General features: G+C 51.3%; 1 protein-coding gene across 4 annotated transcripts in view; it reads left to right on the top strand.

Annotated features, from left to right (window-relative positions):
• Window positions 1–643: 643 nt before the first annotated feature.
• The window catches only part of FAT1 (FAT atypical cadherin 1), a 122485-nt gene continuing 109377 nt past the window's right edge, over window positions 644–13751 (top strand). For 2 of the 4 annotated variants that reach the window (XM_084877694.1, XM_084877691.1), the window contains exon 1: window positions 3170–3655. The gene's annotated coding sequence lies outside the window, so the exon portion shown is untranslated. Of the gene's footprint in view, window positions 969–1461; window positions 1617–3169; window positions 3656–13751 lie in introns of those variants that run through there. The other 2 variants (XM_084877692.1, XM_084877693.1) reach the window with 2 other exon arrangements.

The following is a 13751-nucleotide window of genomic DNA, read 5'->3' as shown; positions in this document are numbered from 1 at the left end:
TCAGCTCCCGAGTCCGGTCTGCAAACCCAGGCTCTTTGGGAGAGGATTTGCACATTAAAACATGGCTCCGTGATTCTCCACGCCGAGACCCCCGGCTGCGCCAGAGCTCAGGAGCTGTTTCCAAGGACCGATCCCCTCCCGAAGTTGGAGGCTGCAAAGTACCAGGCGCCCCGGCCGGGCTGCAGAGGCTGCGGGCGCGTCCTCCCTGCGAACCCCGGGCGGGCAGGCGGCGGGTGGCGGCGGGCTCCCGCTGCAGAGGGGGCAGCGCATCACCTGCAGCTCCCGGTGTGGGGATCGCGGCCGAGGGGGCTGGAGGGACAGAGACCCGGAGAGGGGCGCGCAGCGGGGGCCCTGGGATCGCCAGTGCTGGGTGCGGGGATCGCCAGCGGCCGGAGGGAGACGGGGGCCCAGGCTGCCCGGGAGGCACGGCGGCGGCGGCAGGTGAGCAGCCTCCGCACAGCCAGCCTCCCAGCTCGCCGCCGCCGCCCGGGTCCCGGAGGCGGACTCCGCCCGCCAATCCCTCCCGCAGCCCCAGGGCCGGGCCGGGCGGGGCTCTGACGTCACCCCCCCCCCCCGCGCCTCCGAGGGGGCGGGCGCGGGGAGAGCCGGGATCCGCCGCCGCTCCCGCCGCAACTCTCAAAGTCGGCGGCTCGCCGCCCGGACAAGTCCGGACAAACTTGGCTTCGCCGCGGCCCCCTCTCCAGCCGACCCCCGTGCGTCGCCGCCCGCCGCGCTCTGGTCCCCAAGTTTCTCCCGGGACGGACGCCTCCGGAGGAGGAGATGCGGCCGCCGGGGTCCGGGCGGCGCGGGTGGGTGGCCCTCTGGCTGGGGACACGCTGAAGATCGGAGGGAAGAGGCGACGTGGGCACCTCGGACCCCAGGGCTTCTAACCACAAATCCACATTTCGTGGGGATTACCGAGCGGCCGAGGACTTGCAAGCGGAGCCCCCGAGGACCCGGCTGGACCGGTGAGTTCTTTGATGCATGCAAGCCTTCGGTGTTTAAGTTTCAAATTAAATTAAATTAAATTATTTGCGTGGGGGTATCTGGCTGTCGGCGAGTGCGGGGAGCGTGTGCACCCTGCGGGCTCTCCGCGCCCCGCGGCTCGCGGATGGGAAAGGCCGGTGCGCATCGGTTTGGGAATTGGTAAAACACACACACAGGCTGTTCAAGGAAACTTGAAAAGCTGCGCTGTCTGTGCGTTATTTGGAATGTAACTTCTTATGGACTCAGTGCCCGGGAGGGCGCCTCCGGGCCGCGCCATTCGCAGGGGCGCAGCGCCCCCTAGGCCGGGCGCCGGGCACCGCGCTCCCCGCCGGCCGCCGGCTCCGGGCCGCCAACTGGGCCCCGCTCCTGGGACCGGGGTGAGCCCCGCGCCCGCCGCCCCGGCCTCCATCGCCCGCCGCCCCGGCCCTTTCTGCCCGCAATGTACAAACCCTGGGTCTGGTGGACCGGATTCGGAGGCGGTGTTGGTTGGGGGAAAGCGTTTTTGTGTTTTTCGGGAATCGTCCCCCAACCCCCTGATCCACGAGAGCCTTTGGGGATAGGGTTTTAGGAGGAGCGACCGTGGGAAGGACAAACGTGGAGCTTGCACTACATCTCTCTTTCGGGCGAAGGTAAACCGATGGTTTGCAAAAAAGGCACCCCCGTTTCATTCATTCATCGGGGGCGGAAGGATCGGGGGGACCGTGGCAGCGCCGGCATCTGAAGTCTTCATCTCTGCGTTTCGGGGCGACCCCAGGGTAACTTCTTCCGGACAATCCGGTTTCTCAGAGACCGGAACGTGGGGGCTCCCGAGCAGCTGTGTTAGCCTGAGTGACCCTTTCATGGCTTCTCGAACGGTCATTTTCTCCAGGAATTCTTGTGTGCCTTTTAAACACACACACACACACACACACACACACACACACAATCCTGTGATTTTATGTTGCAGGATGGTGTCTTTTGACTTTTTTTACCCCACTCCCACCCCCACCCCAGCGGTTGGTGTATCTGGGTGATTGTGTTTGGCTGAGCTCGAATCGGGCGAAGGGCGCAAACCGGTTGAGCTTGGGGATCCGGTCACCCACTTTCGAGGTGTTCCGTGCCTGGAACCGAGCCCTTGGCGCTTCCATCGTGGCCGCGGCCCGGGGTCTGGGTGATGGGACCTGCCGGGTGCGATCCCGTGTGCGCGCTCCACCAGGCGCAGGGCACACTCCACTGTCTCCTTACTGCCACGTTCCCATCCGCGCCGCACTCTGCAGGCGTTTTCCTTCCCGGCCAGCCTCTGCCAGCCCCCCCCCCCCGCCCCATCCCCTCCGGATGGTTAAAGGCAGGCTGCGTGAACGTGGGAACGGAGGGGATGGGAAACCTCTCCTGGAATCTAGACGCCCCTCGCCCCCGTCAGCCTCGCGTGCGCCCCGCAGTCCCCGCCACAGGTTCCGGGGAAGTCAGATCGTTGTCCTCAGAGAGTTAACATGTTCTTCGCGCCCCAGAAACTTTCCGAGGTCACGCCCGGCCTCTCCTCTCCGCGGGGCGGTATCCCAGCGCCCGGAGCAGCGCCGGCTCCGGCGGCGCCTCCGGCTCCTGCGCGGGGCCGGCGCCTGGCGCTCTGCGGGCGCGGAGGGCCGGCGGCCGGGCTGCGCCCCGGCGAGGCGCAGGGGGGTGTCCGGGCTCCCGGGGCATGGCGGGGGGGGGGGCGGTCCAGGCTCCCCTCTCTCCCCAGGGAACGTGTAATTTCTAGTAAGAATGGGCTTTCGGGGTGCAGCTTGCCGGCTGGGGAGGCGCACGAGGCGGCAGGACCGCCTTTTGTCCCGCCGGCGGGGGAGGGAGTCGGGGGTGTCGGTCCGGGACGGCGGGTTCTGGGGGCGCCTCACCTGGGCTGGGGAAGGTTCGGGGTCTCGCTAGCTCCGTGCAGAGGTCGCGGAGCGAGCGCTTTCCCGTCCCCGGACCCTCCCTCGCTGTCCATCGGAGGAGGAAGTCATTCCGACCCGACCGCATTCCTTCCAGACCTCTCGGAGGATGTGGTACCCCCTCCCCCTAAGCTCCGGCAGACCCGGAACCCAGGCATTCAGATGCAGATGGAGCCATTCCCTGAGGTTCTGGAGGCGCTACCAGGAGGCGTGGGAAGCTTTTCCATTGGCCTGAGCTGACTTTTTTTTTTTTTTTTTTTAACTAGCCCCTTTCCTAGCAAGAAGCATTCATTCCAGATTCATTCTCCGTGCAAATCGGTGCTGGCCTTACCCACCTCGGCCCCAGAGCCAGCCCCTCCCTGCCCCTGGGAGCGCCGCCAGGTCGCCCCCGCTGCTCGCTCCCCCCGCCCAGCGCTCGGACCCGGGACCCGCGGGCTGCGTGCCGCCGCCGCCGCGGCCGGGAAAGTCTCGGCGAGTTTCCAGCCGCGGAAACGAGCGCCGGCGCGGGCGGGCGTGGCCGCGGGCGGAGGGATCTGCGCCGCCGCCGGGCGGGCGGGGTGGGAGCGCGGCGCCGGGGCGGGTGCGAGCGGCGATCGGGGCCACCTGGCCGGCCAGCCATGCGGACCTGCGCGCCCCCGGAGCCCCCGGGCCGCCCGGATCCCCGCTGCTCCGGGGCGCGCTGAGGCCAGGAGGTGCGGCCCCTTCTCCCTCCCGAAAGCGCCGCCGCCGCCGCCACCGGCGCCGCCACCGGAGCCAACTTTGCTGTAAGTTTGATCGGAGCGAAGTGGGAGCCCAGGGCGGCGGGCGGTGGGTGCCGGTGGGGTGGGGGGCGTGCCGCCTGCCGCGCGGGGTGGCCCGCGGGGGGATCGGGGGGTGCCAGCCCCCCCGATCGCCCGGCTGCGGACCCCGCTCCCGCCCCGCGAGCCCCGGAAAGGGGATGAAAGAAAGGGCTCGGCTGGCCGGCGGCGCCTGCCCGCCCGCCGCAAAGTTCAGAGCCGGCCCTGGAGGGGCGGGGCGGGCCCGGGGGGACGCCGATCGGCGACTGGAACGGAATGGGAATGAGCGAGCGGGGCGCCGCGGAGAGCCGGCCCCGGCCGGAGCCATTGCTGGGAACCAGCGCCGCCGCGGCGCGGGGCTCCCTGGCTCCGGCGCGCTCCCCGCGCCTCCCCGGTAACCCTCGGGCCCGCGGGGGGCTTCAGCGATCGATCTCGGCTGGGTCCGTCCCTCCAGTTTGTGCACTGGCTCTCACGGCGGAGGGGGAGATGGAGAGGAGAGAGGCCGGTCGCCAAGAGGTGGCATCTTTGCAATGGAGTCGCGGAGTTCGGCCAGATGTTGTGCGCCCCGAAGGGGTGCCTACCCTGAGCTTTCTGTGCTAACCCGTGGCATGGATAGGCGCGATTGATAGATACATTTATAGGCGCGATTGATAGATACATTTATAAGCACGATTGATAGATACATTTCGGGCTAACCCTTTGCACAGTGTGCTGGTGATCAGTGTGTTTCTTTTCCTGAAAAAGAGAGAGGCTTTTAGAGAAAGATTCTGGTTCTTTCATGATCTTTTTTCTTTCCTTCTCCAAGGGCCTTCTGGGAAGCTCGCTTGCTGTTGTCTGTAAGATTGTTTTGTTCCCACTGATGTGAACCGCGGGGCTTTGGAAACAAGGACGCGATTGTATGTATTAGGAAAGTAAACTCATAAATATTTTCTGTGCAGTTAAAGGGCTTTTTTCCCCCCCGTGCTTCCGAACTATGGTTTCATTAAGTGGTTTTGTTAAGCAACTCTCTGGTGCCTGATAGAGTAGATTTTTTTTTTTTTTGAACTGGATAATTACAGTGACTATTACAATCGGAAAAAACAATGTAAAAGGCAAGTTATCTGTTATGTATTTATCTTTACAAAAGCAGATTTTTAAGTCTTTTATATATTCAGAGGTCGGTTTCAGTAGTTTAAGGAGATATCTGCACGTGTTAAATGGAGCGTGGTGGTGGTTTTGCAGAGTATTCCTGGAGTTGCGGGGGTTACTCAGTACATCTAGTTAGTGAAGTCACTCATGAACATGCGTTTCTCCAGTGATACAGGTTAGTTCTCACACTTAGCTTTGGTCTTTGTGTTTTAGAGGGACCAGCTCTGGTTCCACAATTACTCCTCTTTCTTTTCATCTTTAAGATGGATGTAAAAATACTTAAAACGTTAGATAACTTTAAAAACAGTTGACATAACTCTTAAGTTATGCTAAATATGGCATTGAACAAGTTCAATCCAAGGTTTGATTTGAAGCAAGTGTGCATTTGAGTACCCACGCCTGGCCGAAATGAACATCTCAAAGGAGCCAGATTCTTTGTCACCCTGAGAAGAAGTGAGGCTGTTAGAGGACTTCATAAAACCAGTCAGGTCAACTGCAGATTCATTTGCGTCTTTTAATTAATCACTACAGCCATCCCAGTAGGTTCTTACCATGTCGATAGGTCATTTAAATCCATATTTTGGACAGGTGCCAAAAGAGGAATCCAAAAGTTCTGTGCAGACTAACAGTTTTCATTCCTTTGATCCCCTGCCTTAGATTTAGCTCTTGAGCCACCAGCAGTCACTTCTCTGAATGTCAAAGGTGAAAGGGACCTTACAGATCAGATGTTTTCACTCCCTTGTCATGAAGTCTACCACAACCTGTTTCACCCAGGCTTGGCAGGTGTTACACAGAGGCAACAGGTTGAATCAAATTAGTTCATTATTGTTGCATTCGGTGTTGTCTCCGTGGCCTAGACCTGCCTGAATAGCTGGAAGCCATCAGGCTAGGTGTGTGTTTAATCTTTATGAGAGGGAAATTGCGGTAGGTAAGCTCTCTTTTGACCAAATTATATAGATGATGAAGCCAAGCTGTAGTATCTTTCTCTCGGACTTAATTGTTCAATTTGCAAGTGTCAGTGTATCCTTAGGCACTGGACAGGAGTTTCTGAAATGAGTTGATGCAGGGAACTCATTTAATGAAGGTCAGAAAGGTGCCATTTTTTTTCTTCTCATATTTGAGAGGAGCCTTTTATGTCAAACATGTATTTGATCAGATGAAGACTCTGGGTATTTCACATTTTAAACTTAAAAAAAATTCTATCTTTTTTTAAGTGCAAGATTTAAGTGTATTGCCAAAATTCTTCCTTAATTGTATAGTTTATTATAATAAGTGTGTTCTACAAACCTTTTAGGAAAATCAGTCATTTTTAAATCCTTATCCTTCGTGGATTATTCAAGTATGGTGCCTCATAATAAGCTGGGCAGTGTAGACACTGATCTAGCATCACCTCTAGCCCAGTGGTCGGCATATTCAGTCAAAGAGCCAAATATCAACAGTACAACAATTGAAATTTCTTTTGAGAGCCCAAATTTTCTAAACTTAATTTTAAACTTCTTCTAAAGCCACTTCTTCACAATAGACTCTCCCAGGCCGTGGTATTTTGTGGAAGAGCCACACTCAAGGGGCCAGAGAGCCCCAGTTTGCCAACCAGGGTTCTAGCCAACTGGGAAGCTTTGTGAGGTGGGTGGCGACCTCTTTCTGAGCTGTTGGAAATGAGAGCTATCTGCAGTCTGCAGTGTTGTTATTGGCCTGGTGGTTGCACCTGGATTTCCTGTTAATTTTGGAGCAATGGATGTATTGTTATTATCCCTTGTTATCCCTCCTCCCCTCCCCTCTGCATCCCTCCCCTTTCCTCTTCAGTGCTGTCTGCCATTCTTCATCCTCAATCCTCATCCATCTGTTCATTCACGAACCCATCAAGGGTGGCTCTCCTCTGTGCCACACGTGGATTGGGCCAGACCTGGGCATGGTGTGAACAAAGAATGAGTTCTGCCTTCAGGGAGCTTACAGTCCAGGCAGGAGGGGAGATGAGGAGTTAATGCCCAATGGGAGGAGAGCGATGCCTCAGGGTGAGGGCAGTTCATCCTGACAGCTTAGTGAGCTGGGGTGTGGGGATATTAGGATGCTCTGAGAGAAGGTGAATCTGATTTTGGGAGCGCAAATGACATGCTGTAAAGCAAGTCTTAGAAATGTTAATTACTTGTCAAGTCTTACTTGGGGATTAGGGATTAGTTGCGATTTGATTGTGGTGTGATAAGTGGTGAGAAGGGAGACCGGGGACTTAAGCATGCCACAGTTATCTTTAGGAAAAGGGTTGGTGGGATCATCACTGCTTCTTTAATTCTCTTTTCACTTGATGACGAATTGTCTTTTTCCGTTGTGTAGGTCCATGAGTAGGGTTCAAAAAGACAGGGAGGATCATGTTATGGGCAGTTGAGAAAAGAAGGAAATAAAGAAAAAAGGTGGAAACAACTAAATTGTATGCGAGGAGTGAAGGGCCGGAGAAAATAAAGTGACAGTGTTTCATGATCTTTTAGAAGGTATGAGGTGGAGATGTTACAGGTTAGATCCCTCACCAGTAGACAGTTTCCTCAGTTCAGGACAACTGGGTTGTTTCAAGCTGTAGGACAACCATGTCAAACTCAAAGGCTAACACGGGCCAGATAAACAAAGTGAAGTGTGTGTGGGCCACAAACAAAGCTTCCATTTTCATAAACACGTAGGTTTATTTCCACAGAGACACTCTGAATACCAAGGGCTGAAATAAGCGAGTCATCGTTAACATAAAATAGCAGAACATTTTAATAAAAATTAATATTCTTTTGAACATCAACTTATCAGAACTGAATAACTGCACAAATTAATAAGGGTAACGCTATTAATAAACCTATTTCTCTTGCTCTCCGAAAGCGAAATATTTCCCGTTGAGCACACCAAACAAGTCTGTCCAAGACTAACGACGTGGCCATCGGCTGCTACAATATTCGCTGCTGGTATTAGTGGAGAGAAATGGATGCAACACGATTATAGTAACCAGTCATTATCGAACGATGTATTATAGTTGGTTACTAATAATTATGTATAACAGGATATTGTTTGTGAAAATTAAGTTACGAAATTTTTATTAAAACGTTGCTTATATATCGTTATATTGGCCGAAAAAATATTCCCTGTGGGCCTCATGCGGCCCTAGGACACAGAGTTTGACATACTTGCTGTAGGATATACTCTTTTGGTGTGAAATTGGAAGTACCAGTAAGCTTGCGGGGTTAAATTAGTGGAGTAGGCAGTGGTCGGATTACCAGAGGTCTTTAATGTAAGGCTGAAAGGAATATTCTTAACAGCAGGCTAAAGGGAAACTGTTTATGAACTGGGGGCTGATATTACAAAGACGCTTGAATGGGATTAGCTTGATTGCAGTGTATAGGCTCAATAGGGTGGGGAAGGCAGGAGAACCGAAAGGCTGTGCAGGTGCTGTGTGGAGCACACACACACATGAACTAGGTGACAACATGCGGAATGGAAAGGGAACAGCTTTGAGAAAATGAGAAAGAAAAAACAGTCTAGATAACTTGGTAGACCTGGAGGTTTGGAAGTGAAGAATGAAAGATCATAGACATCCTGGATTTTCAGATATAGAGCATTTGTGGGTGCATTTACAGAGGGGTATGTGTAAAAGGTTATGTATCTGTGAGGGGAGGGGAGGAGGCTGTAAAGATTTTAGTCCAATCTCTAGTTTTTCAAATAAATAAAGGCATCCAAGGATTAAGGAATTTCCTTCAGTTCACAGAGCTGATTAGTGACAAAGTTGGGACTGAATGATAGGTCTATGTCTCCAGTTACTTCTTTTTTATTTAAATTACTATTTTTTCCTGAAAAGCTTTATTGTTTCATTCGGTCCAATGCATGGGTGAGGGAGGTTATAAGAATGGCTAGTAGTTTGGGGAGAGGCTCAGGCAAAAGCCAGACCCCAGGGGACGCAGAAGGGCCCCCAAGGCCTCTGAGCTCCAGAGGTTCCTGGTGGTGCTGGAGGGGAGCCTCCGGGAGAGACTCGCCCAGCCCAGCCTGGGCCGCAGCCTGCGGGTGAGGCAGGTGGGGCCCATCTCCTGGGTGAGTTTCACCTCCTCACCCGGAAGTGGTTCTGCAGGAAGTCACAGAGACAAGGGTGACTGCCCTCTCTATTTTATTTCTTAAATTGAAAACTTGGGTGATGAGGGAAGAGGTGAAACTTCTCCCTAACAGGAAAATAAAGTGGAATCCCTGCTCCAGACACACCTCATTTTATTGCTTTTCAGATACTGTTTTGTACAAGTTGAAGGTTTGTGGCAACCCTGGTCAAGCAAGTCTGTGGGTACCATTTCTCTAATAGCGCTTGCTCGCTTCTTATTGCTGTGAAACACTTTGGTAATTCTCACAGTATTTCAGCTTTTCGTTGTTCTATTGGTTATGGTGGTCTGTGATCAGTGACCTCTGATGTTAATAAATTCTTGGGGTTACCACAGACTTCACTCATACACGACCGAGGACTAATCTGTAAATATGTGTGTTCTGGCTGCTCCACTGACCTGGCCTTTCCCTCCTCTCTCCCCCTCTCCTGGGGTCTCCCTGTCCCCTGAGACACAACAGTATTGAAATTAGTTGTTCAAGTAGAGGAAGGGGTGCATGTCTCTCACTTTAAATCAAAACTAGAAATTGACTGTAACGAGGAAGACATATAAAAGCCGAGTTAGAACAACAGGTAGCTCCAAACGGCCAAGTTGTGAATTCGAAGGAAAAGTTTTTGAAATGACAAGTGCTACCCCAGTGAACACAGGAATAATAAGAAAGCAAAACAGCCTTATTGCTGATACCGAGAAAGTGTTAATGGCCTGAATAGAAATCCAAACAGCCACAGTATTCCCTTAAGCCAGCGGTTGGCAACTCATTAGTCAACAGAGCCAAATATCAACAGTACAATGATTGACATTTCTTTTGAGAGCCACATTTTTTAAACTTAAGCTTCTTCTAACACCACTTCTTCAAAATAGACTTGCCCAGGCCGTGGTATTTTGTGGAAGAGCCACACTCAAGGGGCCAAAGAGCCGCCTGTGGCTGGAGGGCCCCAGTTTGCCGACCACGTCCTTAAGCCAAAGCCCAATCCAGAGCACAGTCTCAACAATCTTGACTGAGGGATGAGGGAGTTGCAGAAGAAAAGCTTGAAGCTAGCAGAAGTTGGTTCATGGGGTTTAAGGAAACAAGCCATCTCCAGAGCATGAGAGTGCAAGCTGAAACCTGAAGTGCTCATGCAGAAGTTGCGGCAAGTTATCCAGAAGATCTAGTTAATATAATGAGTCAAGGTGGCCTCACTAGACAGTAGATTTTTCAACGCAGACAGAGCAGCCTTATATTGGAAGATGCCATCTAGCACTTCATAGCTTGAGAAGAGAGTAATGCTGGCTTCAAAGTTCCAAAGGACAGGCTGACGCCCTCGTTGGGGGCTAATGCAGCTGGTGACCAAGTTGAAGGCAGTGCTCATTTATCATTCTGAAAGTGATAGGGCCCTGAGGAATTACGCTGAATCTGCTCTGCCCGTGCTCTCTAAGTGGAACAACAAAGCCTGGATGGCAGCACCTGTGCTTATAATATGATTTACTGAACACGTGGAAAGGCAAAAGTAGGTTTACAGTTGTGAGTATGCAAAAAACAGTTTAATTCTTATATTATTATTATTTATAATGCCAGAATTTACAGAATTGGTATTTATAATGCCAGAATTTACAGAATCGGGAAAAGTGTGCCCTTGATTCTCCATATGTTATAGATTGCCTCTGTGTTCTGGGCAGCCTGTGACAATACAGAAGGCACAAGGGTGCTAGGGATTAGAGATGAATAGTGTCAAATGTGACCCCAGGTCCAGGAGGTGAGCACTGGGGAAAGGTCATTTGAGTTGGCCTTGGCTTGTGGTGCCGGAAGGACCTTTCTGTTGCTGGGTGGACCTGCAATCCCATGGGACAGGTGAGGGCGGAAGTCAGCTCTTTAGAGGGGAGCGAGTTCTAGGGAAGTCAAGGTAGCACAGGAAACTACTTCTTTTTGGAACTCTTTGCCAGTAAAAGAGAGAGATAGAGTGTTGTTTTGAATGAAGTTTATGGTTAAGTAGGGATGAACCTGCATTTGTAGACTCTGCAAAGAGTCATTGGAGCACCATGTTTGAGTGGGAGAGGATTTAGGGAAGAGCCTCAGATGAGGCAGAATTTTAGGGCAACAAGGGTGTCTTTATTTATAGCTGAAGGCAGGTTTGGCGGGGGGGAGAGGGGGGTGTCCCCATCTCAGATGTGGGAAGAAGAGAAAATAGGGGAAGAGGATTTTGTAAGGAGAGGAAGAGGAGGGATCTTCTACCTGGTCACTTTCATTTTCTTATTGTATACTAGAGGCCTGGTGCACAAAATTTGTGCATTGAGTGGGAGGGAGGTCCTCAGCCCAGCCTGCACCCTCTTGCAGTCTGGGAACCCTTGGGGGATGTCCAGCTGAAGATTTAGGCTCCCTTGTGGGCCTAAGCTATCAGTCCGACATCCTTAGCGCTGCTGTGGAGGCGAGAGAGGCTCCAGCCACCACTGCTTCGCTCACCAGCCGTGAGCCCAGCTCAGGGCTTCTGGCTGAGCAGTGCTCCCCCTGTGGTAGTACAATGACCACCAGGGGGCAGCTCCTGTGTTGAGTGTCTACCCTCTGGTGGTCAGTGCGTGTCATAGCAACCGGTTGTTCTGCCGTTCAGTCTATTTGCATAATAGCCCTTTATTATATAGGATTGAACGTTAACATTCCTCACCCATTATTCAGTGAGATACCTGGATGTGTACCAGAAATACACAGGGACCTTGTCATTTGACCTGTACTAAAACCTTATTAATTCAGGCTTGGCAGAATCGGCCAGTGTTCATTACTGCTTACCCTGCCAAAACATCATTTGAATGATTTCTGTTTGCAGAGAAAAATACATCCAGCGAGATCATCTTCAATCACAAGAGGTACACAGTCTGTCTGCCTCTGTGGGCAGAGCTTGCCTTGGAGTGTGGATGTGGAGAAGGTGTTGGAGGATGAGCGGGAGATGGTGGTCGTGACAGTGAGAAAAGAGAGAGAAGGGGGCAGCTCAGGGCCGCCTGGTCCCGCCAGAAACACACACCCAGCCCTTGGTTGCCTTTCTCGTGTCTCAGGTCACAGCAGCACGGAAAAGCCAGAAATAGTCATCTTCGAAATGCTCACAGACATGTTTTATGGGCTCCTGCAGCCGGTAAATTACATGGTACATTTTACAGGGAGGCTATTTAAAAAGCGAGGAAGTCTGTTTAACTTTTTCTGCAGGGCGAGAAAACTTAAAAAAAAATTATTTGGGATTAGTTAAATCATGCAAATGCTGACATCCACTTTCTGAGAGAGTGGTAACGTGCTGAGGAGAGAGGCTGGTAGTTTTTCCCTGTCAGCATCAGTAGTTTAAGGACTGTTTTCGGTTAACTTGGAATCGGTTGTTGATTATCTGAAGGCAATATGGGAATTAAGTTATTGCTAGAATAATCAGACTTATGGCAGCAACAATAAAAACTTAACAACGCACAGAGTTACCAGAAGTAGTTAAATATACACTGAGCCTGAGGCTGCTGTTCAATGCTGGGTTCATAGCTGGGCCCCCACCCAGTTTTATTGAAAAATGTATTAAGATTGCTTAAAAAGATTTAGTATGCGCCCAGACAGTAAAGATCTACCCATTAATTTTTTTCAGTGTGAGAACGAAAGCTTTTAAGAGTCCTGCCTATGACTATTATAATGTAATTAGAAAATGCAGATTTTCTCCCCTGATATAAATGTTATCTGGAAGCTGTGAATTAATTATAGCTGAGTAACAAATAGGCTTTCTTAGGGAGAGGCAAAGCTTTTATTTGACTCCTCTATTAAGTGACTTTAGAGAGCATAAAACATTTATTTAATATACAATATTTTAAAAAAGGAGTCTATTTGAAAATGCAGTGATCGTCCTTTTGTTTCTATTTGAAAATGCAGTGATCGTCCTTGCAATGTAGACATCTTTAAAAAATACTCTAAAAATGTGACGCCATTGAAACCGAACGTGAAGCTCTAACTTTGAGTGGTCCGTTACCTTCTAGCTGCGTCCCTGGCCTGGGTAGGGATGGGAGCTGCAGGAGACACGAGGAGGAACACGGGGTTCTCGGATGTTGTTGCGTGTTTTTATCATACGTGCAACAGAAGAGTTTAGCATTGCTCCCTTATTGCATCGAGAGCTAGAATGACTAAATAATGCATATACGACACCGAGTAGAACCTGCGTGTGGATAACCCTGTGTGCCACGCAATGCCCGGGTTCCCAGCACAGGAAACTCTTCTGAATCTGCAGTTTTCCACCTAAACATGCAGCCAGGTCCTCAGCGCGGGGCTGGGTTCTGATCTGGGAAGACGGTGCAGTCACAGGAATTGATTGGAACTCTTCACAATGAAGCTCTCCCTCATGAAGACATAGGAGCATATTAATAGCTGAGCTCTACCAGAAAAAAAAAATTGTTTTTCCCTTCTTTTTGCATTTTCAGGGATCCTGTACTAAAGACAGGTAAGCTTTGGACCCGAGGCCCTTTTCCCTGAAGTCTGCCCTGGGTGAACATTGGAAGCAACCCCAAAGGACTGAGTTCCAGTAGCTGGTCCCCTTCTCAATATCCAAGGGTAGCCTTGGGCTAAAAGGGGTTTTTGAATTTAATTTTCATGAGCATGCGCTCTAGGTGATAATGTACTGTTTAGGCATTTTAGATGACATGGTATTGGTATCTTCATTCCCTTCAGCTTAATTGTTTGTTATGCATAGCGTAGCAGCTATAGTTGGTCATTTTATAGTGAAACCTGAGTTCACCGTTCTTGGTTATATTACTGCAAGGTTAACAATAGCTCCTAAAAAATGGCCTTTTTTTTTTTTTTTTTTTTCTCTCTGATCTAAAGAACTACCCTTAGTCACTTATTCTCATTGCCCTGGCATTCGGTT

This window comes from Pipistrellus hanaki (genome assembly GCF_964339955.1).
Source record: "Pipistrellus hanaki genome assembly, chromosome: 3".
Taxonomy (NCBI): domain Eukaryota; kingdom Metazoa; phylum Chordata; class Mammalia; order Chiroptera; family Vespertilionidae; genus Pipistrellus; species Pipistrellus hanaki.
The sequence above is the reverse complement of the archived record's forward strand: the minus strand, read 5'-3'. Positions and strand labels throughout refer to the sequence as shown.